This window comes from Rhincodon typus, chromosome 25 (assembly GCF_021869965.1).
Source record: "Rhincodon typus isolate 14 chromosome 25, sRhiTyp1.1, whole genome shotgun sequence".
Lineage (NCBI taxonomy): Eukaryota > Metazoa > Chordata > Chondrichthyes > Orectolobiformes > Rhincodontidae > Rhincodon > Rhincodon typus.
In genome coordinates, this window is record NC_063356.1 from 6,419,827 (window position 1) to 6,442,979 (window position 23,153).

A 23,153-nucleotide genomic window follows, 5' to 3' on the forward strand; every position below is an offset into this window, starting at 1 on the left:
AAAATTCTAACAGAACTGGAGTGACAAGATGCAGGAAGGCTGTTTCCCTGATTCGGGAGTCTAGAACCAGGGAAACAGTCCCAGGATAAGGGCTAGATCATTCAGGGCTGAGATGACAAAATATTTCTTCACTCAAATGATAGCAAAGCCATGGACTTCTCTGCCACAGAAAGCTGTGTTTGCCTGGTCACTGAATATTTGATGAAAGAGTTTAATAAATTGTTAGGTCTTCAAGGCATCAAAGGGAATGGAGGGAAAGCCAGAATGTGGAATTGAGATAGTCAGCCATGATCACATTGAATTGTGGAGCAGCCTCGATGGACTGAATGGCCTACACTTTCTCCAAGTTTCTATGCTTCTAAAAGATCCAGCTTAATGTTTGATGCCCTTTCCAAGGCCTGCAAATGAGAACAATGAGCAGGCATGTTCAATGGTTATTAATATTCTTTCATTCACTCACAGCATGTGGGTGTTGCTGGTTGGACCAGAGAATATTGCCTATCCCTAGTTCCCCTTAAAGCAGTGTTGGTAAACTGCCTTCTTGAACCACTGTAGGTAATCGCCATTAGGGTGGGAGTTCAATGATATTGACTCTGCAACAGTGAAGGAATGACAATATATAGTGACTCATGTGGGGACCTGAGCAACTTGTGACCAGACCAAAGTCACTGTTGTAATGGGGGAGTAAAGCAAGCTGCCAGAAACAGCAACTGTATAATCACCAGATAGTCTGCTTTTCTGATAATGATGAAGAGAGAAATATTTGTAAGGAAACCCTGGGCACCTTCCCTGTTCTTCTTTTTAACTGAGCTCCATGGGTTCTGATACATCCAAATGAAACAGTAGACGGCATCTTTGTTCTGTGGCTCATCCAAAATCTAACAGTTCCAACACTGCTGTACTTTCTCTGCACTACACTGGAGTATTAGCCTTGTATTCTTGTGCTCAGATTTCAGGAGTCAGAAATTTACAGCAAAAATCTGCAGAGTGGAACAAAAGCCAAGATTTCCAATTTGTCCTGTGGTGTATCAAAAAATAAATTTAAATAAGACCAAATCAAGCGCCCCTTTGAACACAGCAAATTTTCATAATATCAGAAAAATCAGCTTACATATACAGTTCACTCTGAAAGATACATCTTCAAAGCTGATGGTTCTAATAATATGTTCCACAAACAGAGAGATGCTAGTTCTTACATTCTCTATTTATAATACATGAACCATGAAGCTATGAAAACTTATATTTTCACAACGGGGTCCAAACATGCATGTAATTTCCTGACATTGATTCAGTTGATTTTAGACTGTTACTTTCACACTGAGAAGCACAACAACGTACTAATACATTATTCAATGGAACTCTTAGTGTAGCTTTCAAAATTATTTTTTCATTAAAATGTAAGTATTATCCAAAAATTCAAAGCATCTTTGTGATTTACTTTCAGCTATACATGGATATAAAATATACACGTGCAAACACACACATGAAGAAGGGAAAAGAGGATTATAGGGCAGGGTGGAAGGAGTAATTATGGTAGAAGGAGGCTCACATGGAAACATAGAAAATCGGATCAGGTGGAGGCCATTCAGCCCCATTGACTCCTTTCCTCCATTCAATACGATCTTGTCTGATTCTCTATCTTAACATCATATTTCCATGCTCCTCCGCTTGATACTATTAACTTCAAGGAATCTGTTTCTTTCTTAAACGTATTCAGTTATTTGACATCCACAACCTTCTCTGGTAAGAGACTTCCACATATGATGTGATTCTCTGACATTGATTCATCAGCCTCTGAGTTTCTCCTCATCTCAGTCCTGGCCTCTGTGTATCCATTCGTTCTGGACCCCCAGCCAGAGGAAAACATCATCCCCGTGTCCAGACTTTCCAACTCCATCAGAATTTTATGTCTCCATGAGATCCCCTTGCATTCTTTGAAACTTCAGTGAATACAGACCCAGACAACCCAATCTCTCCTCACATGATATATCTGTCATCACGGGAATCAGTCTGTTGAACATCTGCTGCACTCTGACTATGAAAAATATATATTTTCTTAAGTAAGGAGTCTAAAATGGTGCACAGTACTCCAGGTGTGGTCGCTCCAAGGCCCTGTACAGCTGCAGCAAGACTTCCTTGCTCCTGTACTCAAACCCTCTTACAATGAGGACCGACATACCATCTGCCTTCCTAAGTTCTTGCTGCACCTCCATGCTTGTTTTCGGCGACTTACACAAATGATTTGGATGTGAATGTAGGAGGTCTGGTTAGTAAGTTTGCAAATGTCACCAAAATAGGTGGTGTAGTGGACAGTGAAGAAGGTTACCTCATAGTACGATGGGATCTTGATCAGATGGGCCGATGGGTCAAGGAGTGGTAGATGGCATTTAATATAGAAAAATGTGAACTGCTGCATTTTGGAAAGGCAAATCAGGGCAGGACTTATACACTTAATAGTAGTATCCTGGGGAGTGTTGCAGAGCAAAGAGACCTTGGAGTGCAGGTCATAGTTCCTGGAAAGTGGAGTTGCAGACAGACGGGGTCGTGAAGAAGGCATTTGTTACTCTTGCCTTTATTGGTCAGTGCATTGACTAAAGGAGTTGGGAGGTCATGTTAACCTCCTACAGTCCAGTGGAAGAGGTCCCAGCCTATCTAGACTCTCTTTATTACTCAAACCTACATCACTTGTCCCCACCTTTCACTCTGAAAATAGCTCATATTTTTCTGACTCTCTGTTTCCCGCCCGCTCACCAATTCTCAGGCCATGCCAGTATGTTAGCTCTAGTCCCACATGTTTTGATCTTACACAATAATCTTTATATGGGACTTTATCAAAGGCTTTCTGAAAATTCAATATGCTGCAAGTACTGGACTCCCTCATCTATTCTACTAGAGAAATCCTCAAAAAATTCTGATAGGTTGGTCAAACACAAAGAGAAAACAGGCCTTATTCATCTAATTTCTCCTTATGATCTAACCCCTGATGTCCAGGTATCATTCTTGTAAACTTACATTGATTGATTGAATGATTGATTTATTGTCACGTGTGCCGAAGTACAGTGAAAAGCTTTGTTTATGAGTAGTACAGGCAGATCAAAAATACTTAAACAGAGGCATAAAGGTTACATTGCACAGGGCATGTGCTAGATGAGAACAACGTTAGCAAGATCAGCACTATTTGAGGCTAGAGAGTCCATTCATCAGTTTAATAATGGTCAGGAAGAAGCTGTTCCTGAGCCTGCTGGTGTGTGTGTTTAGGCTTCTGTATCGCCTCCCTGACAGAAGTGGTTGTAGGAGATAATTATCAGGGTGCGATGGGTCTTTAATGATGTTGGCAGCCTTTCTGCAGCAGCGAGCCGTGTAAATGGAGTCCATGGATGGAAGTTTGGCTTCTGTGATGGTCTGAGCTGTGCACACCACCTTCTGGAGTTTCTTACGGTCCTGGGAAGAGCAGTTGCCATACCATATCGTTATGTACTTGGACAGTATGCTTTCAATGGTGCATCTGTAGAATTTGTTGAGCGTCCTTTTGAACATGCCAAATCTCCTGAGCTACCTGAGGAAGAACATTGTACTCCCAACACGGCCAATCTATCCTTCCTAAGGTGTCGATGGACTGAGTGGCCTACTCATGGTGTTAATTAGCATATTCACAGTTAGGAGGAGTATTGACCATGATTAATTTGTTTGCATTTTCTTCCGCTGGCTGAGGACTTTTGATGGGGAGGTTTTTGTTTAACTTGTCGGCTGGTGGTATGCATTCTCACTTGCTGTCTGTTTATTGGTGCAATCAGCAGGTCTTCAGTTCTAATTTGCTGTTGCTTTCTGAATATTCTAATTTTAGCCTGCGGAGTGCGTGTGTAAGATATAAAAACTAATGAGAATGAAAACATTTAACACATCCTTGCTCCAAAATTCCAGGGTCTGGAAAGGTATGCAACCTTTGGCTCATATAATGTGCATAATCTGCCAACATTTGGAACAACTTCTGGTTCTGTTGGGTTTCATTTGATTAACTTTGAGGTTATGTCAATATCAATGCTATCCATAGAATCATAGAACAGCACAGTTAAAATGGAGGCCATTTGGCCCATTCCATCTCTGCTGACTCTTTCAAAGTGCAATCCAGTGATTCCTATTCCCCTGCTCTTTCCCTATTTTCCTGCAAATGTTTTCTCCTATAAATATTTAACCAATTCACCGTTGAAAGCTATTGTCAAATCTGTACCAACTGCCTCTGATGTTTGTTCCAAATCCTAAATATTACTGTATAAAGAACCCTTTTTCTCATGTGGTCTGAGGTTGTTTTTCTAATCACCTTAAATCTGTGCCCTCCGACAATCAAATGTTCAGTCATTAGGAAAAAAATAATTCTGTTTATTTATATGAATGTTAAGCATCTCTATCAAATCTTTATTTTTCTGATCCAAAGTTTAATTGCAGACACATCCCTAGAAATGTTGGAATGAGTCCCCACTGCATCCTCTCCAAAGTCATCCTTAAATTGCTTCTTTAAGTGGGATACCTAGAATGGGGTGCAATATTCCAGTCAGTGTTTGGTATAAGTATAACTTTTTTTATCTTGTGCTTTAAACTGATACTGCTGCCTGCACATCGAGATACCAGTCTGGAGAATCTTTGACTGTGGGTGCCTGCACATGGCACTGCCTCTGAGGCTATTTGCACATAAGGCTTTACAATGTCCAAAGATGTGCAGGTTAGGCGGATTGGCCGTGCTAAATTACCCCATAGTATCTAGGTGGATTAGCCAAGGGAAATGCAGGGTTACAACAATGGGGTGGGAGGATGGGTCTGGGTAGGGTGCTCTTCGGAGGGTCAGTGTGAGCTGAATGGCCTGCTTCCCCTTTGTAGGGATTCTGTGATACTCTGATTCTAACTTGTTATGTTATGCACTATGCACTTGTTATGTTATGCACTACTTTATTTACATATGTACACATCTGCAGGGTCACAGATAGCGATAGATAGATTCTCAATAGTTCATGCTGTTTGGGAAGGTTTTGAACTGATCTGGCAAGGGAATGGGCCATAGAGTAAATGTAAACTCGGTAATAAGGTCCAATCAGATGTAGAAGGAATGCTGGGATAGTACAGTAGGTAGAGAAGACATGGGCAGGATAAAGTACATGAGAGGTCGAGAAAGCTAAATTGTATCTATTTTAATGCAAGGAGCTTGACTGCTAAGGCAGATGAACACAAGCATTGCTCAACCTATGGGAATATGAGATTGTTGCAATCAATGAGACATGTTTGATGGAAGGACAGGACTAGCAGCTCAACAGTACAGGGTATTGAAGTTTCAGAAGCGATGGGGGAAGTTGAGGGGGGTGGAGGCATTGTGTTATCGATAAAGGCAAACATCTCTGCAGCAATAAAGGAGTGTTTTCAAATGAGGCTATTTGAGTAGAGCTTAGAAATAAGAAAGGGTGATTACTTTGCTGGGATTATACTGCAGTCCTCCCAACAATCAGAGAGAGATAGAGGAGCAACTAAGTAGGCAAATCACAGAAATGTGTGAGAGGATCAGGGTTATAATTGTAGGGATTTCAATTTTGTTAGCATCAACTGGTACCAGCTTTGTGTGAAAGAATTAGATGGGGTGCAATTTTTAAAGAGCACCCAGGATAGCTCTTTGTGTCAGTACATACCATATAAGTATATTAAAAGTAAAAGGATAACCAGGGAAAAAGTGGGACCTATTAGAGACCAATGGGGCAACTTGTGCATGGAGCCATTAAACTTGGGTAAGGTCTTAAATGAATATTTCTCATCTGTACTCAAACAGAAATAAGACATTGTAGCCAGGGATTTCAGTTGGGATGGTGAGGTTCTAGAACACTTTAAGATTAATAACGAGATGTAATCAGATACTTCAGTGGGCACGAAGGTGCATAAATCCCCATGGCCTGATGAGATGGATCCCAAGCTATTATGGGAGGCAAGAGAGGAAATTGCTGGGGCCCTGGCGGAGATATTTAATACTTTGCTGGCAAGTGAGGTGCTAGATGACTGAGAGTTAGCTAATGTGGTTCCACAGCAGGGATAGGCCAGGTCATTACAGACCAGTTGGTCTGATGTCAGTGGTAGGAAAATCATTGGAAAAAAGTTCTCGGAGACAGGATTATTCAACACTTGGAAATACAGGGGTTGATCAGGGATAGTCAGGGTTTGTTAAAGTGAGATCCTGTCTTTCAAACTTAATTTGAGTTTTCTGTCAAGGTGACTAAATATATTGATGAGGGTAGTGCAAGTTGTTATGATTTACATGGACTTCAGTAAGGCCTTTGACAAGGACCCACATGAAAGGCTTGTCCAAAAGGTAACAAGGATCCAAGGCATGTTGGCAAAATGGATCCAAAATTGGCATGCAAATGGAAAGCAAATGCGATGACGGAGGGTGTTTTTGTAATTGGAAGCCAGTGACCAGTGGTGTACCATGGGGCTCAGTGCTGGAACCCTTGCTGTTTGATATGTACATTAATGACTTGGATGTGAATGTAGGAGGTATCATTAGTAACTTTGCAGATGACACGAAAATTGGTGGTGTTGTTGATTGTGAGGAGGGTGGTCTCAGGCTACAGTTTAATATTGATCAGCTGGTAAATTAGGTGGAGCAATGACAGATAGAATTTAATCCTGATAAGTGCAAGGTGATGTATTTTGGGACGTCTAATAAGGGAAGGATATACACAAAGAATAGTAGGTCCCTAGGGAGTACTGAGGAACAAAGGGATCTTGGTGCACAAGTCTACAGAACCCCGAAGGTGTCAGCACAGGTAGACAGGGTGGTGAAGAAGGCCAATGGGATGTTTGTCTTCGTTAGCCGGGAATACAATGTAGGAGCAAGGAAGTCTTGTTACAATTTTATAAAATATTGGTTAGGCCACAGATGAAATAAGGTGTGCAGTTCTGGTCACCACACTATCTGAAAGACATGGCTGCACTAGAGACAGTGCAGAGGAGATTCACCAGGATATTGTCTGGAATGGAAAGTCTCAGTTATGAGGATAGACTGTTTTCCTTGGAACAGAGGAGGCTGAGGGGGGATCTGATTGCTGTTTACAAATTATGAGAGGCTTGGACAGAATAAATCATGCAGAATTATTTTTCCCAGTCTAAGACCAGACAGCAAAAGTTTATGGTAAAGAGTCTGTGGTTTAGAAGAGATCTGAGAAAAAAGTGTTTTCACTCAGACGGTGGTAGCCAAATGCAACGTGCTGTCTGAAAGGGTGGTGAAGGCAAGAAGTCTCGTAACATTTAAGAAGAATCTGGATGACAACTTAAAATGGAGTCTATAGACCAAGTGCAGGTTTCATAGAATCCCTACAGTATGGGAGCAGGCCAACAAGTCCACACCAACCCTCTGAAGAGCATCCCAAACAGAACATAGAACATAGAACATTACAGCACAATACAGGCCCTTCAGCCCTCGATGTTGTGCCGACCTATTATCCTACTAAGACCAATCTACCCTGCATACCCTACATTTTACTATCCTCCATGTGCCTATCCAAGAGTCGCTTAAAAGTCTCTAAAGTATCTGACTCCACTACCACTGCCGGCAGCACATTCCACACGCCCACCACTCTCTGTGTGAAGAACCTACCTCTGACATCTCCCCTATACCTTCCTCCAATCACCTTAAAATTATGCCCTCTCGTAATAGTCATTTCCACCCTGGGAAAAAGTCTCTGGCTATCCACACCTCTCATCATCCTGTACACATGCAATGTGCTGTCTGAGAAAATGGTGGAGGCAAGTACACAGACCCACCCCATTCCCTGTAACCCTGCATTTCCATGGCTAATCCACCTTAACCTGCACTGTGGGAGGAAATTAGAGCACCCGGAGGAAACCCACGCAGACACAGGGAGAATGTGCAAACTCCACACAGACAGTTGCCTGAGGCTGAAATTGAACCCAGGTCCCTGGAGCTGTGAGGCAGCAGTGCTAACCACTGAGCCACCGTGCCACCAGTAGGATGAGTGTAGTTGGTGTTTGTTGGTCATCATAGACATGGTGGGCCAAAGGGCCTGTTTCTATGCTGTATGACTCAATAGCTCTATGACTCTATATGGCCTTTAGTGTAATGTCTAAGATTCCTCTCTTTTCCCACGCTCATTCTGGAGAGGAGTCTTCTCTCCACTGAGGTAAGAAATGTGTGACCGGTTATATCATCAAGATTTCCATGTCTCTCATTATGCCATATTCCTGGCTTTTCCAATCAATTTTACTGTCTATAAAACCCAGGATTCTTTATGAATTATTATGTGTTTTGTCAACCTGCTGTAACACCTTTGAATATCCGTGCACCAACATTCCCAGGTCTCTCTGTTCTTCCACCCGCTTTAAAATTGTAACAATTAACTCATACTGTCTCTCCTCAGTCTTCATATTAAAATGTAACTTTATTGTCATAACATTCTGTGTTTGCATCATTTATCATGTGTCCACTCATTTCACGAATCTGTGTATATCCTCTTGAGGTTTATTCCTATCTTCCTCACTGTTTAGCACATTTCAATTTTGTATGTCAATTCAAATTTCAAAATGTTCCCTGTATTCCCATTTCCCACAAAACAAATACATCAACAGTCCTCCTTCTGAACTCTTAGGAACACCACTGCACATTTCCTCCAACCTTAAAAAATAACCGTTTTATCTTCTTTTTTTATTAATCCTTTAATTGATTTTGAACCAGGCTGTTTCAATCCTTTTATTCCCAAAGGCTTCAATTTTGCTGACAAGCCTTATTATTGGCTTCACAATGTCAAAGTGTTGTAACTGTGTAAACTTTTTATTAATGCAAAACGTAAATACATATAACAAAATAGAATTTACAGTATACAACATGTAGATCATTCCTAGCTTTATTATTCGGAGTGGATAAATCCACCTCTGAATACATTCTTGTTAAGCAGGTAATCAAAGTTTATCGGGGATAGATGGGAATGTGGAATTTTGAATGCAAATAGATCAGCCACAATCTTATTGAATAGCAGACCAGGCTCAAGGGGGTGATTGGCCTACTTCAGTCCTATTTCATAGATGAATATAGCAGAAAGCTGTAACACAAAGGAACCTGGGGGAACCTGTACACAAAACACAGAAAGCTAGCGCACAGGGGCAGCAGGTAATCAGGAAGGCAAATGGAATGTTGACACTTATCTCAAGGGTATTTCTGAGGAAGGCTCACCAGACCTGAAACATTAACTCTGATTTTTTCATTTCTTTATTCATTCACAAGTTGAAGGTGTCGCTGGCTAAACCAGCATTTATTGCCCATGCCTAATTGCCCAGAGGGCAGTAAAGAGTCAACCACATTGCTGTGGGTCTGGAGTCACATGTAGGCCAGACCAGGTAAGGATAGCAGTTTCCTTTCCTAAAGGGCATTAGTGAACCAGATGGGTTTTTCCCAACAATCAGCAATGGATTCACAGTCATCATTAGATTCTTAATTCCAGATATTTTACTTAAAATCAAATGCCACCATCTACCACAGTGGGACTTGAACCCAGGTCCCCAGAACATTATCTGGGTCCTCTGGATTAACAGCCCAGTAACAATACCACTAGGCCATTGCCTCCCCATATTATAAGCCTGCAGATGTTCACAGATACAGCCATACCTGCTGAGCTTTTCCAGCAACGTCTGCTTTTGTTCCTGATTTACAGCATCCGCAGTTCTTTCGGTTCTTATTTCAAGGGTGTTGGAGTTTAAGAGTGGGGAAGTCTTTCTGTAACTGTACAAGGTGCTGGTGAGACTACATCTGGAGTACTGTGAGCAGTTTTGGTCCCCTTATTTAAGGAATGATTTTATTTCATTAGAGGAGTTCAGAGAAGGTACACTGGGATGATTCCTGGTATGGAGAGCTCATCTTATGAGAAAAGACTAAACAGGTTGGACTCTACTCTTTGGAGCTTAGAAGAATGAGAGGTGAACTCATTCAAACATATTGGATTCTTAAGGGTAAATGCTGAATGTTTCCCCTCATGGGAGTGTCTATGACCAGAGGACATAGCCTCAGAATGAAGGGCACCAATTTAAGACGAGATGACGAGGGATTTCTTCTCTCAGAGAGCTGTGAGTCTTCATAACTCCTTGCCACAGAGAGCTGTGAGTACAGAGTCCTTGTGTATACTTAAGGCTGAGATAAATAGATCTTTGATCAGTAGGGGAATCAAGAGTTAAGGGTAAAGGGCAGAAAAGTGGATGAGAGGAATGTTGGATTGGCTGTGACCCTAATGAAAGGCAGAGCAAGCTCAAAGGGCTGAATGGCCTCCTTGTATTCCTATTTCTTGTGATCTCTTAGTCTTACGTAGATTAAATGAAATGGCACAACTGTGACAATTGAAGTTCAATTTGACAAATATGTAGTATTCACTTTAGACATAAAAATAGATAACTAGTACTTTTGAAACAGTGAAAAGTTTAGAATCAGTGGAACTCCATTGAGACTCGGGATTCAGATACATAAATCATTGAAATGGGATGCACAGGTACACAAAGTAATTCATAAAGATTCTTGGAAGATTGTCATTTACCTATGGACAACTGGAATACAAGGGAATAATGTGAGTAGTGCCTGTGAGTAGTTCTAGGGCCACACATTACAAAAATTATATTGACTTTTGAATGAGTGCAATGTACATTTATGGAAATGATATCTTGACCGTAAGGGTTAAAGAGATTTGATACTATACACTGTTCAGTGGAGTTAAGATGGATTGGGTTGTTTGATCAAATTTGTAAAGATATTAAGGAGAATGAATAGGGTATTTTGAGAGAAATGATTTCAGATGTTTCTGGAATCTAGGACTAGAAAATAGAATCAAATAATTTAGAGTCAGATCTTTCAGCAATGGAAGTAAGAAAACTGCAACACACAAAGAGAGGTGGAATTTTGGAATTCTTTTCCTCCAATAACAATAGATCAATTTAAAATGGAGATTGATAGATTATGGCCAGCCAAGGCTATCAGGGAATACTGGGTTAGGTCACAGATCAGCAATGGTACCGTTGAATAGCAAAATGGGATCGAGGGGCTAAGCGGCCTCTTCATAATGTAATGCCCCTAAATGGTAATATTTACAAGTTAAGCACTGATAAAAAGATTTGACTTGAGTCAGGGACATCTTGGGACACAGGAATTGGTTTTCCATGCATCAAAGTTTGGGATGAAATGCCCAGCTTTCAGCAGATCAATAGATCCAATGCAGCAAATACAGTTGAGAGCAATGTTAACCTATCCAGTTGGGAGATGAAGAAGATCAGGCACTGCAGTGGTTTTACAGCCACTGCAATCATTAATGTTAAGTTATTAATTTTAATACTATTAAGCTGGAGAGGGTTCTGAAGAGATTTAACTGGATGTTGCCAGGTACGGAGGGATTGAGTTATAAAGAGAGGCTGGATAGAACATAGAACACAGAACATAGAACAGTACAGTACAGGCCCTTCAGCCTACGCTGTTGTGCGGAACTTTTACCCTAAACCTAAGGTCTATCTAACCTCCACTGCTACCTTATACTAGCATCCATATGCCTATGTAATAGCTTCTTAAATGCCCCCAGTGAAGCTGACTCCACTACCCTCTCCAGGTAGGTTGGGACTTTTTTCCACTGGAGCATAGGAGGTTGAGAGGTGACTTTATAGAGGTTTATAAAATAATAAGGAGTATGGATAAGATGAATGGCAGGTGTCTTTTCCCTACAGTGGGAGATTTCAAGACTAGGGTCATATTTTTAAAGTGAGAGGAGAAAGATTTTAAAAAGACATGAGGGGCTTTTTTTTTGTACAGTGAGTAGTTTGTGTTGGAATGAACTTCCAGAGGAAGTGGTGGATGCAGGTACAGTTTACAACATTTAAAAAACAATTAGATGAGTACATGAATAAGAAATGGTCGGAGGTATATGGGCCATGCGCAGGCAGGTGGGACTAGTTTAGTTTGGAATTATGGTTGGCATGGACCGCTTCGACCAAAGGGTCTGTTTCGTGCTCTATGACTCTATGACTCTATGACTCTACAAGTGAGCATGTAGAACTTCAAGCCTCATTCGTTCCATAGAGTTCCAACAGTTAATCACCTGGGTATTCCGAGAAGAAGCAATCAAAGTCAGATTGTCACTCCAGTCCTATTATTTGCCATGAGGATGGAGTTCCACATTTCTAGCTGGCAATTCCAATCCCGGCTTTCAAAACTGCAGACCATACCTGAAATCAAACAATTAGCCAGGGACGTCAAACCATGCTCCCTTTTTGCATGTAAATACCATGTTCTATGATTAAAATTTAGAACCAGACACTTTGGCATGTTCTGTAAAAGGTTAAGAATGTCATTAAGCGTAGGGCTAAGCTGGCAGTCAGTTAAGGAATTAGGGTGTCAGCTGGAAGGGTAGTAAGTGGGTAGAATTTGGTACGCCAGGTGGGTAGAATGCCAGTTAAGTTGGATGCCAGGTCAGTAGGGTGTAACGTGGGGAGGGTGCCAGGGAAATAGTCTGTCAGGTGGGTAAGTTTCCTGGGTGCGAAGTCAGGATGAAGCACTTTAGGGTCATTCAGGACCAAGGGTTAATGTCAGGGAAGCAGCCACAAAGGAGCTAGCAGTGGATGTGGTATCACACCTAGTCGGTAAGGAGGTCTGAGTCTGTGGGTGTGAGGCTGGAAAAGCGCAGCAGGTCAGACAGCAAGAGGAATAGGGCAGTCAACATTTCGGGCCAAAATCCTTCATCAGGACTGGGGAGAGGGAGGGGAGTCCAGAAATAAATAGGGGGAGGGTGTGGGGTGGGGGAAGAGTAGGAGAGATGGTGATAGGTGGATGAAGGTTGGGGGCTATTGTGAATGGTCTGTGGGAAGGGTGGAGCAGACAGGTGAGTAGGACATTGGACAGGTTAGGTCAGGACAGGAGGGGGAGGGCTGGACATGGGATAAGGCTGGGAGTGGAGGGATTTTGAAGCTGGTGAAGTCAATGTTGAGGCCATTAGGCTGTAAGCTTCCAAAGTGAGATATCAGGTGTTGTTCCTCCAGTTTACGTTTGCCTTCACTCTGTCAGTAGAGGAGGCCAAGGATGGACATGTCATCAGCGGAGTGGGAGGGGGCTTTAAAATGGATGGCAACTAAAAGGTCGGGTCAGTTGACGTGTGCAGAGTGCAGATGTTCTGCAAACTGGTCCCTGAGTCTGTGTTTTATCTCCCCAATATAGAGGAGACCACATCTGGAGCAAAGGATGCAATAGATGAGGTTGGATGAAGTGCAGGTGAATCTCTGCTGCATCTGGAAGGATCGTTTGGGGCCTTGGATGGACGTGAGAGGGGAGATGTGGTGGTAGGTGTTGCACCTCTTGTGGTTGCAGAGAAAGCTACCGGGTGCGGCAGAGAAATTAGTGGGAAGTGTAGAGTTGAGGAGGGAGTCACGGAATGAGTGGTCCCTGCGGAAAGCAGATTGGGGGGGAATGGAGGGAAATGTCTTAGTGGTGGTGGGATCTAATTGTAGGTGACAGAAATGTTGGATGATGATGCGTTGTATTCGGAGTCTGGTGGGGTGGAACATGAGGGCCTGGGGGACTCTATCCTTATTGTTGTTGGGAGGAAGGGGTTTGAGAGCAAAAGTGCAAGAAATGGAGGAGATGCAGTTGAAGGCATCGTTAAATACAGAGGAGGGCAAATCACAGTCCCTAAAGTAGGAGGATATCTGGGATATCCTGGACTAGAACTCCTCATCCTGGGAGCAGATGCGGCAGAAGTGGAGGAATTGGGAGTATGGGGTAGCACTTTTACAGGATGGTGGGTGAGAGGAGGTGTAGTCGAGGTAGTTGTGGGAGTCAATGGGTTTGAAATGGACGTCGGTGGTGAGATGGTTTCCAGAGATGGAGACGGAGAGGTCCAGGAAGGGGAGGGAGGTGTCAGAAATGGTCCAGGTGAATTTGACGGTGGGGTGGAAAGTGTTGGCGAAGCTGATGAACTGCTTGAGCTCCTTGCGGGAGCACAAGGCAGAATTGATGCAGTCATCAATTCAGCAGAGAAAGAGGTGAGGGATGGTGCTAGTGTAGGTGTGGAACAGGGACCGTTCCACAAATCCTACAAAGGAGCAGGCAGAGCCTGGGCCTGACCAGGTGCCCATGGCCACCCCTTCGGTCTGTAGGAATTTGGTGGAATCGAAGAAAAAGTTGTCGAGAGTGAGGACGAGTTCAGCCAAGGGAATGAGAGTGTCATTGGAGGGGCCTGGTTGGGCCTACGGGAGAGGAAGAAGCGGAGGGCTTTTAAACCCTAGTTTATGGGGGTTACAGGTGTATAGGGACTGTACATCCATGGTGAAAACGAGGTGCTGGGAGCCTGGGAATTGAAAGTTTTGGAAAAGGTGGAGAGCGTGGGTTGTGTCACGAATGTACATAGGGAGTTCCTGGATCAAAGGGGAGAAAATGAGTCGAGGTAGGAGGAGATGAGTTCAGTGGGGCAGGAGCACGCGGAGACAATGGATCGACCGGGACAGGCGGGTTTGTGGATTTTGGGTAGGAGATAGAAACGGACAGTGCGGGGTTGGGGAACTAAAGTAAAGCTAATTGTTTGAGGAGAGACATCATGTATGTTGGAGAAGATGAGGAGGGTTGTTGGGTCCTGGATGAGGTGGTGGAATTATGATGGGTTGGAGTTTTGGTCTGGGCTAACTTTTTATGAATCCAGGATGAGTAAGAGCGAATTGGAGGGTGTTGGGTGAAGAGGTCTGTCCCGATGACGAGGGAAGGGGTTCAGATTGGTAGGGAGCATAGATTATCACCGAAGGAGGTATCATCTGGCGTCATGTCAGTCTATTGGTGGGGGGGGTGGGGTTTGGGTCTAGCAGTGAGAGGAGAGTGGTTGAGGGTCTATCAGATCCAGTAGGGTGGAGATATGAGGATTGGTGGGGAGGGTGGGAAGGTTGCACAGGGATGGAGGGTTAGGTCAGTTTCAGTTGGGTGAGGGGAGACATCATGTGTGTTAGAGGAGATGAGGTGGGTTTTTGGGTCCTGGATGAGGTAGTGGAATCATGTTGGGTTGGGGTTTCAGGTCAAGGCTAGCTTTTTATGAATTTAGGATGTGTAAGAGCTAAGTGGAGGGTGTTGAGGAGTGAATAGTGAAGCCGGAATTCAGTTTAATATTTAACCAGGAGTTAGTCTAGGTTCGTAATCCTCTAATGTTTTTTTGGGTAACTATTAACTTAATTGAAGCAGAACCCTCCAAACCTTTTAAATTCAATGGTTTCTTTCGGAGACTCTCAGGCACAGGATAATTGCCCACCAGAATCTTTAGCTTTCCAGGCGATTCCCAAGGGATCTGCTGCGTCTGGGAGTCTGAAGGTCCAGTCTGTGCTGTTCCAATGACTATCTGTCCACTGGCGCAATGTGTCAGGTCCACCTTTTGTCAGAGGTTTTGATACAAGGTCATTAACCTGAGACGCTAATACAGTTTCTCTCTCCACAGATGCTGCCTGAATTTGCAGACTATTTCCAGCATTTTCTATTTCTTATTCAAAAATTTACAGTGTCTGCAGTTTCCTGCTCCATGAATTATTATATAATATACTCCCATTGCCAAAATGTCAACTCATCAAAAAGCAAGATAAAATCTAAAGTGAGCAAGATGGCAATGCAATACTAGTGTATTTATACTTACTCCACATCCTGTCGTCTGAGTGCAGTTTTACTGCAGGGTACAAGTTTTGCCAGCAGAAAACCACCCTTCCCCAGACTGGTACATGTTGTTTGTCTGGAGAATATGCAGTCTTAGAATACTAGAGATGAAGTGGTCTGTGCTATTATTGGTCATGTATACAGTACCCATGTGAGCCTCCATCTAATATCTGTGAAATGAATGGGGGTGGGAATTGGTTTCCTTGCTATTTCTCGTAATCAGGCTTTTATTAAATATTTGCTCCTGACAGAAAAAGACAGTGATCTTCAAAGATGAAAAGAGCTGTCCAAAACATAACCATGGCAACAGAAGAGTTTGCAGTTTAATGATTATTAATCCATAATGAAACTGTAACAGCGTTGAAAGAAAGGAGAAAGGTGTGAGAGATATTTTTAGACTTAGCTGTCATCCTGGTGTATTCTGAAACTACATCATGATTGTAAAATGAATGAAACTACAGCAGCTTTGAACATTTAGTTACACTGTGTATAATATATAGGCTCTACAGCATGGTCTGTTAAACCACTTGAAAGACTAAACAAAGAAAAGAGGTTGATGGAAAGATAGATAGATAGATAGATAGATAGGATGAAGGGATAAAGGCAAGAAAGAAAAAAGAGAGGAAAGAAGGTGTTTTTTATTTCTTTATTCATTCCTGGGAGGAGGGCAACACTGGCTAGGCAGCATTTATTGCCCATCCCTAATTGCCCAGGGAAGAGTCAACCACATTGCTGTGGGTCTAGAGTCACATGTAGGCCAGACTGGGTAAGGATGGCAGTTTCCTTCCCTAAAGGACATTAATGAACCAGCTAGGTTTTTCTGACAATCAGCATTGGATTCACGGTCATCATTAGATTCTTAATTCCAGATATTTATCGAATTCAAATCCCACCACCTGCCATGGATTCGAACCCAGGTTCCCATAATGTTGTCTGGATCTCTAGATTAACAGTCTAGTGATAATACCACTATGCCATCGCCTCCCCATCTAATGACTGTAATGAGGTCATCCAGCTGGACCTCATAGAAAATGAGATCCTTGATTGGAGCTGTTAATCTGGTCCAATCAGGGATCCCTGGCTGACATCTAAAAAGTGGAGGGTCACAGATACTGACACATTAGTACCTGACTCCTAATGAGGTAGTACCAAAGTTAAGGACTGGTCATGTGGGTGACTTGGTGAGAGGAGGTTATCCTCTGGTGTAATTTAGGGAGGAATGAAGTAAAGGAAGGAGGGTGGAAAGAATGGATGAAGGAAATGAAAGAGGGAAAAGTGGAAGGAGAAAAGGGCAGGAGAGAGAAATGGAGTGAAGAAGGCTGACGGAAGCAAGAGAGGGTAGAAGGAAGAGAGTGATGAATGGAGGAGGGAGTTAGAATGAAGAAGGGAGGAAGAAAGGGAAAGAGGGAGTTAGGAAGCATGTACAAAACCTTATCGCATCTTCAGGATTTCCAAAGCTCCTGTTGTTAATTAATTACATTTTCTTGAAGGTGTGATACCATCGAAAATTCATTATAGATAAATGTTGATCAACAATTTCATGAACAGATACTAAAATCAGTGGGGAAAAAAAGAATGGATTGAGTACGCTGAAGGTCGAAGTAATTTAGTCCATTCACTTAACAGCAAAGCTGTAAAGCTGATAGTTATCCCTATGCCTATATCTCTGAGTTGAGATCTAAATCCCATGCAGGTTAATGGGTATCCTGTGGTTGCAGTTTCAACATTAAGTGACAACATGGAAGATTTTTCCACCATGGTTTAATGGCTGTAATGGCAAAAATTGGCATGAATCTGTAGCAAAGAATCTGTGGGAAAATCTGGAACCAAACAGCAAACTATTGCAATGCTGCCAGGTACTACATTCTCATTCTTATTGTTAGGAAATTGAAAACCTTGAGGGTTTGACATTTGAAAACAAATCAATGGAAATATAAGAACTAAACAAGAAATTAATTTCAATACATCATTTTCAAAACGAGCTTTTTGCTTCTGATTTAAAAATTCTGAATTGTTTTTAATTCACCCTTTTGATAGATTTTCACTGGCAATTATGGGAATTATGAGTATATATTGACAATCTTTTGTTGCCTGATAAGGAGGCAATGACCTATTCGGGAAACTTTAAAAGTTAAAAGTCAATTATGTTGGTGTGGGACTGGAATCACATGTAGTTGCAGTTGGGTAAGAATTATTTTACCAGTTGGGTTTCTATGACATTCCAACATCTCCATGATCACTTTCACTGATACTTAGTTTCAATATGATAGATGTCATGTTTCAAGTTGACATGCAAGGTGGCCAGAAGGGCAAATAATTGGGTAAGTTGAATCTGCCCTCTTTCTGCTAGTTCAGCAAGTTATCTGCTAAATAAGAAGGTCCAGGAGTGAATTTCTAAATTCATCATCAATTCGGGCCCTAAAGTGTGATCAATTAATGATCATTTAAAGGCCTCAAACCACAACCAGCTTGATTATATGTCTCCCCAGCATGTGAGTGAAGTGGTTGGTTTCCCCAAGAGGGAAACCAGGGCAACGGACCTTCCAGGTGTGGAGCGGGCCCACCATTTCCAAGATATTGCCCCACTGATAAAGAAGGGCCAATATATACAAAAACAGAAATTGTTGGAAAAGCTCAGCAGGTCTGGCAGATTCTGTGAGCGAAATCAAAGTTAACATTTCAGGTCCAGTGACCCTTCCTCAGAACCGTTCTGAGGAAGGATCTCTGGATCCAAAACATTAACTTTGATTTCTGTCCAGAGATGTTGCCAGACCTGCTGAGCTTTTCCAGCAATTTCTGTGTTTGTTTCTGATTTACAGCATTCACAGTTCTTTCAGGGCTTTTTTTTTAATGGGCCAATGTATGTTCCCTTTGAGGTGGTGTGTGACCTTGGAGATGGTACTGCTCCCATGCACTTATTACCCTTGTCTATCTCTTCAAAGAGGCCCCAGTATAGGGAAATAAAGTCAGGTTAGCTGTGGTTTGTCTATTGTTCCTTGTGTACAGTGGCTTGCCGTTGATTATTCCATATCCTTCATGCTGAGTAGCACAAAAGTTTCTGCTCCTGCTGTAAAAGAAAGGGAGCAATAAATGATTTATAATTCATTGAAGAATTTTTTTCATTTCTCATTAAAAGAACAAAACAAACTCCCACCCCTCACCTCCTTCCTGCCCCAACACACTGTGTTATTCAACCAGCTCCTTGTTATATCTTAAAATGCACGCAGTGGATAAATGACAATATTTGATTAATATGTTAATAACTTGAACTGCAATTTGCAGCAAACTTGTCCTGGCAACTTATGAAATTCTTTTGACTGCCTTCACTGCAGAATCTTGCTGAATTAAATACTGCACCTTCCATTGATTCAGGATCATGATAGATTTTATTTTCATCGCACAGTGACACACAATTAATGTAAGTGAAGATTTGCATTAGTGCAGAGTAATAGTCAGTTTGAATGGGTGCATGCTATCAATTGTTCCATAATTAATCTTTCAAATGTCCTGCATCAGACCTGTAATTGTTCTGTTCTGTTAATGAGTTGTAATTTAACAATGATGTTTATCTCATTACAAACATATTTAAGTATCTGTCATTCTTTCATGCAACTGGAAACTGAATGGAACGTCACAGCTAATACTTGGTTGCATTGTGTGTTTGTTTTGCCTTCCTTGCCAGCCATTATCTTCCACAATAATAACTAAGGTGCTCAATGTTAGCAATGAGGGAAACATCAAAGTCACGTCCAATGTTGCCCTAAACCAGTATTTACATACAGCTGGGATTGGTTCACGGCCATTCCGATTCTTTATTCCTTCATCGGATGTGGCCATCGCTGACCAGGCCAGAATTTGTTGCCCATCCCTAATTGATTTTGAATTGAGTGGCTTGCTGAAGCCATATTAGTGTCAACGACATTGCTGTGGGTCTGTAGTCACATGTAGGCTAGACCAGGTAAGGATGGCAGATTTCCTTCTCTGAAGGGCATTGATGAGCCAGGTGGATTTTTACAACAATCAATAGTTTCATCATTTCAGAATAGCCTTATTTTCCTCGATCCATTGACTGAATTTAAAATCCATCAGTTGCCATGGTAGGATTTGAACCATGTTCCCCATGGGTCTTTGGATTACTAGTCCAGTGACATTTTATTATGTCACCATCTCCCCAAATATTAGTGAGATTCAGTGGATTAAGTTATCAGGGCAACTGCATAAACCTGGCTGTATTCCTTTGAGTATTGCAAACTGAGGTGTTTAAATGTTTAAAAAACTCAAAAGGATCAATATAGAAAGGCCATTACTACTAGTGGAAGAAGGAGAGAAGTAATACGGAGGCATAAGCTGGGTCACTGAGGAGTGAAATCAGGAAGGACTTTCTTTCACAAAATCCAGCTAAAATCCAGCACCTTCTAACAAAAAGGATATGGAGCTCACTCAGGGATGATTAGAAATTTCAAGACCATGATCAATAGATTTAAGGTGCTGCAGATATTCTGGTTGTGGTATAAAACGTGGTATAGCAGTTTGCCTCAGAGAGTATGTTAGGCTACAGATTGAAAGCAGTTTGGAAAATGGAATTGATAACAGAAAGGAAAGATTCAGAATGAGGAAAAATCAGGGGGCTCTCTTTTCTAGAAAAACAAAAGCTGAGCATCAGCCCAGTAGACGGCATTCAAATTGACTGCAGACTGAAAAGGAATGACCATTGCTGAATCACCAATTCTTAAAACCAATGAATGTTTGTCAATCCTACAGAATTTATTGATGGATCAAATAAAATGTTTTGAAAGAGAGATTCAACAATTCCTGCAGGACACATTGATATCTTTCATTTTCTCTACATATAAGTACAAGAATATTTACCTCGTGAAATCATTTTTCAAAAAAAATTGATGACTTCACCTTTTCTGAGTGTTCACTTCTGTCATATTATTGATTTCAAAAGAGCAACAAAAATAAATCCAGAATTGCAGGGAAAATGTGTGAGAGTGGGATTAACTGGAGTATGTAGGTCTTGCAGCGAGCCAGCATAGGAAAAAGCAGGCTGAATGGCCTCCTTCTGTGTGTTGCAACCATTCTATGATTCTAAAGTGAGAACTGGCCTCCCAAACCTTAATCTCCTCGATCTTTCCCTTTCTGCTTGGAAGGCTACATTGGGTCAGTTGTGTGGAATATTATTGCAGTTACAAATTAATGTACCATGAATGTGTAATGAGAGTCTCCAAGAGCTGCCAGAGCTCTTTGTTAGAGGTCTTTGCAGATTTTTCTACAAGCTGCCATGGTAGCTCTATCTTCAAGGTGAATTAAATAAACAGAGAAAAATAAACAGATGCATCTTCAGCACAATCATGCAGGACTTTTAGATTTCTATCCTGCATGCAATAAACACTACAAAGGCTGAAAGGGAACAAAAGTATCGGGCACATGTTGCAGAAAAAAAAAATGGGAGAATAAAGAGAAAGAGGTAAGGATAGATAGAATGAAGAAAAATACCATAGAATGATTTATACCTAAAATGTAATGTTTTCCCTATTTTTCGAAAGATTACTTACAGATGTAGGGACACCCTTAATATCTGTGACAAGATGCTTGTTTGCCACATTGAAACTTTAGTTGGAAAACATTAACGCATTGAGTGACCTTCGGGGTCAGGCAGAAATATTGATTATCTCGATGCGTTAAAGTAGCAGAACCTATTTCAGCAGTGGTAATGGAGATGAATTACAGCAGCCCCTCTCTCAGCACTGCTGCCAAAGCTGCTCCAATGAAAGGAAGATATCACTGGGCTCTGAGACACCAGGTTATTTATGTGGTGGCGGCTCTCCTCTTTCTGCAGTCGGCATTATTTCATTGCTCTTAATGAAGAAATATGGAAACAGATATGGATTGTCAAACCCATGAGAACTCCAGAGAATAGGCCCAGGGAAACTGGTGATGCAAGGCCTGTGATTTTATTATTGTAAATGTAGTCATGCAGATAGAACTTAACAAATGACAAATTCAGCAATTGAGATGGCTGTTAGAAAGAGAAACAAAAAATAGGAGCAGGAGTAGGCCATTCAGCCCTTCAACCATTTTCACTATTCAATGTGATCATGAATGATCATTCAACTCAGTCCCCTTGTGCCCAGTTTCTCCTCGTACCTGTAGGTCCCTTTAGCCCTAAGAACTATAGCTACATCATTATTGAAAACATTGAATGTTTTGGCCTCAACAGCTTTCTGTGGCAGAGAATTCCACGGGCTCCCCACTCTCTAGGTGAAGAAATTTCTCTTCATCTCAGTCCTAACTCTGTATCATTAAACTGTGAGCCCTAGTTCCAGACTCCCGATCATCAGGAGCATCTTTCCTACATTTACCCTGTCTAGATCTCTTAGAACTTTTCAGGTTTCTTTCAGGTTCCACAACCCCCCTCCCCCGCAAACACCCATTCTTCTAATCTCCAGTGAGTATAGTCCTAACTGACCCGGTCTCTCTTCGTACCTCAGTCCTGCCATCCGAGGAATCAGTCTAGTATAGCTTTGTTGCACACCCTCCATAACCAGGGCATCTTTCCTCAGATAAGGAGACCAAAATTGCGCACAATGAACAATTACAGTGAGACATCCCTGTTCCTTTAATTGAATCCTCTTATTATGAGGGCAACATACCATTTTATTTCTTTACCACCTGCTGCACCTGCATGCTTACTTCCAGCAACAGGTGTACAAGGACACCCAGGTCTTGCTGCATCTCCCCTTTTCCCAACTCTACCATCATTCAGACAATAATCCTCATTCCTCTTTTTGCTACTAAAATGGATAGCCTCACATTTAGCCACATTATTCTTCATCTGCCTTGCATTTGCCCATTCACTCAACTGGTCCAAATCACACTGCAACATCGGTACATCCCCCTCACAGTTCACCCTCCCAACCAAGCTTTGTGTTAACAAGGTGTAGAGCTGGATGAACACAGCAGGCCGAGCAACTTTGTTCATCCAGCTCTACACCTTGTTATCTCAGATTTTCCAGCATCTGCAGTTCCTAGTATCTCTGATACAAGCTTTGTGTTATCTGCATTTTCCATTTACAGATTTTACATTTAGTTCCCTCATTGAAATCATAAGATGAATCCGATTGTCGATTTGGTTTTTCAAATCATAAGGCATTCTATTTACGGCACAGAATTTGGCCCAACATGTCTATTCTTGGTAGTGACGGTCTTGAATATCAAGGAAACGTAATGAATCAGATACAATTCTGAAGCGAGAACTGGCTATGGACTGTGGTAAGAGAGTAGGTCATTGGGTTCTTCTGTTGAGGAGGGACAGGTTGATTGTGCCTTAAGGTCTTAAGGTTGTGGTATGACATGAAGAGGCTCAAATGGAGCAGAACAGCAATATAGACATAGTTGCTGGAGAAGAAGTTGCTGGAAAAACCGAAAGAACTGCGGATGCTTTAAATCAGGAGCAAAAACAAAGTTG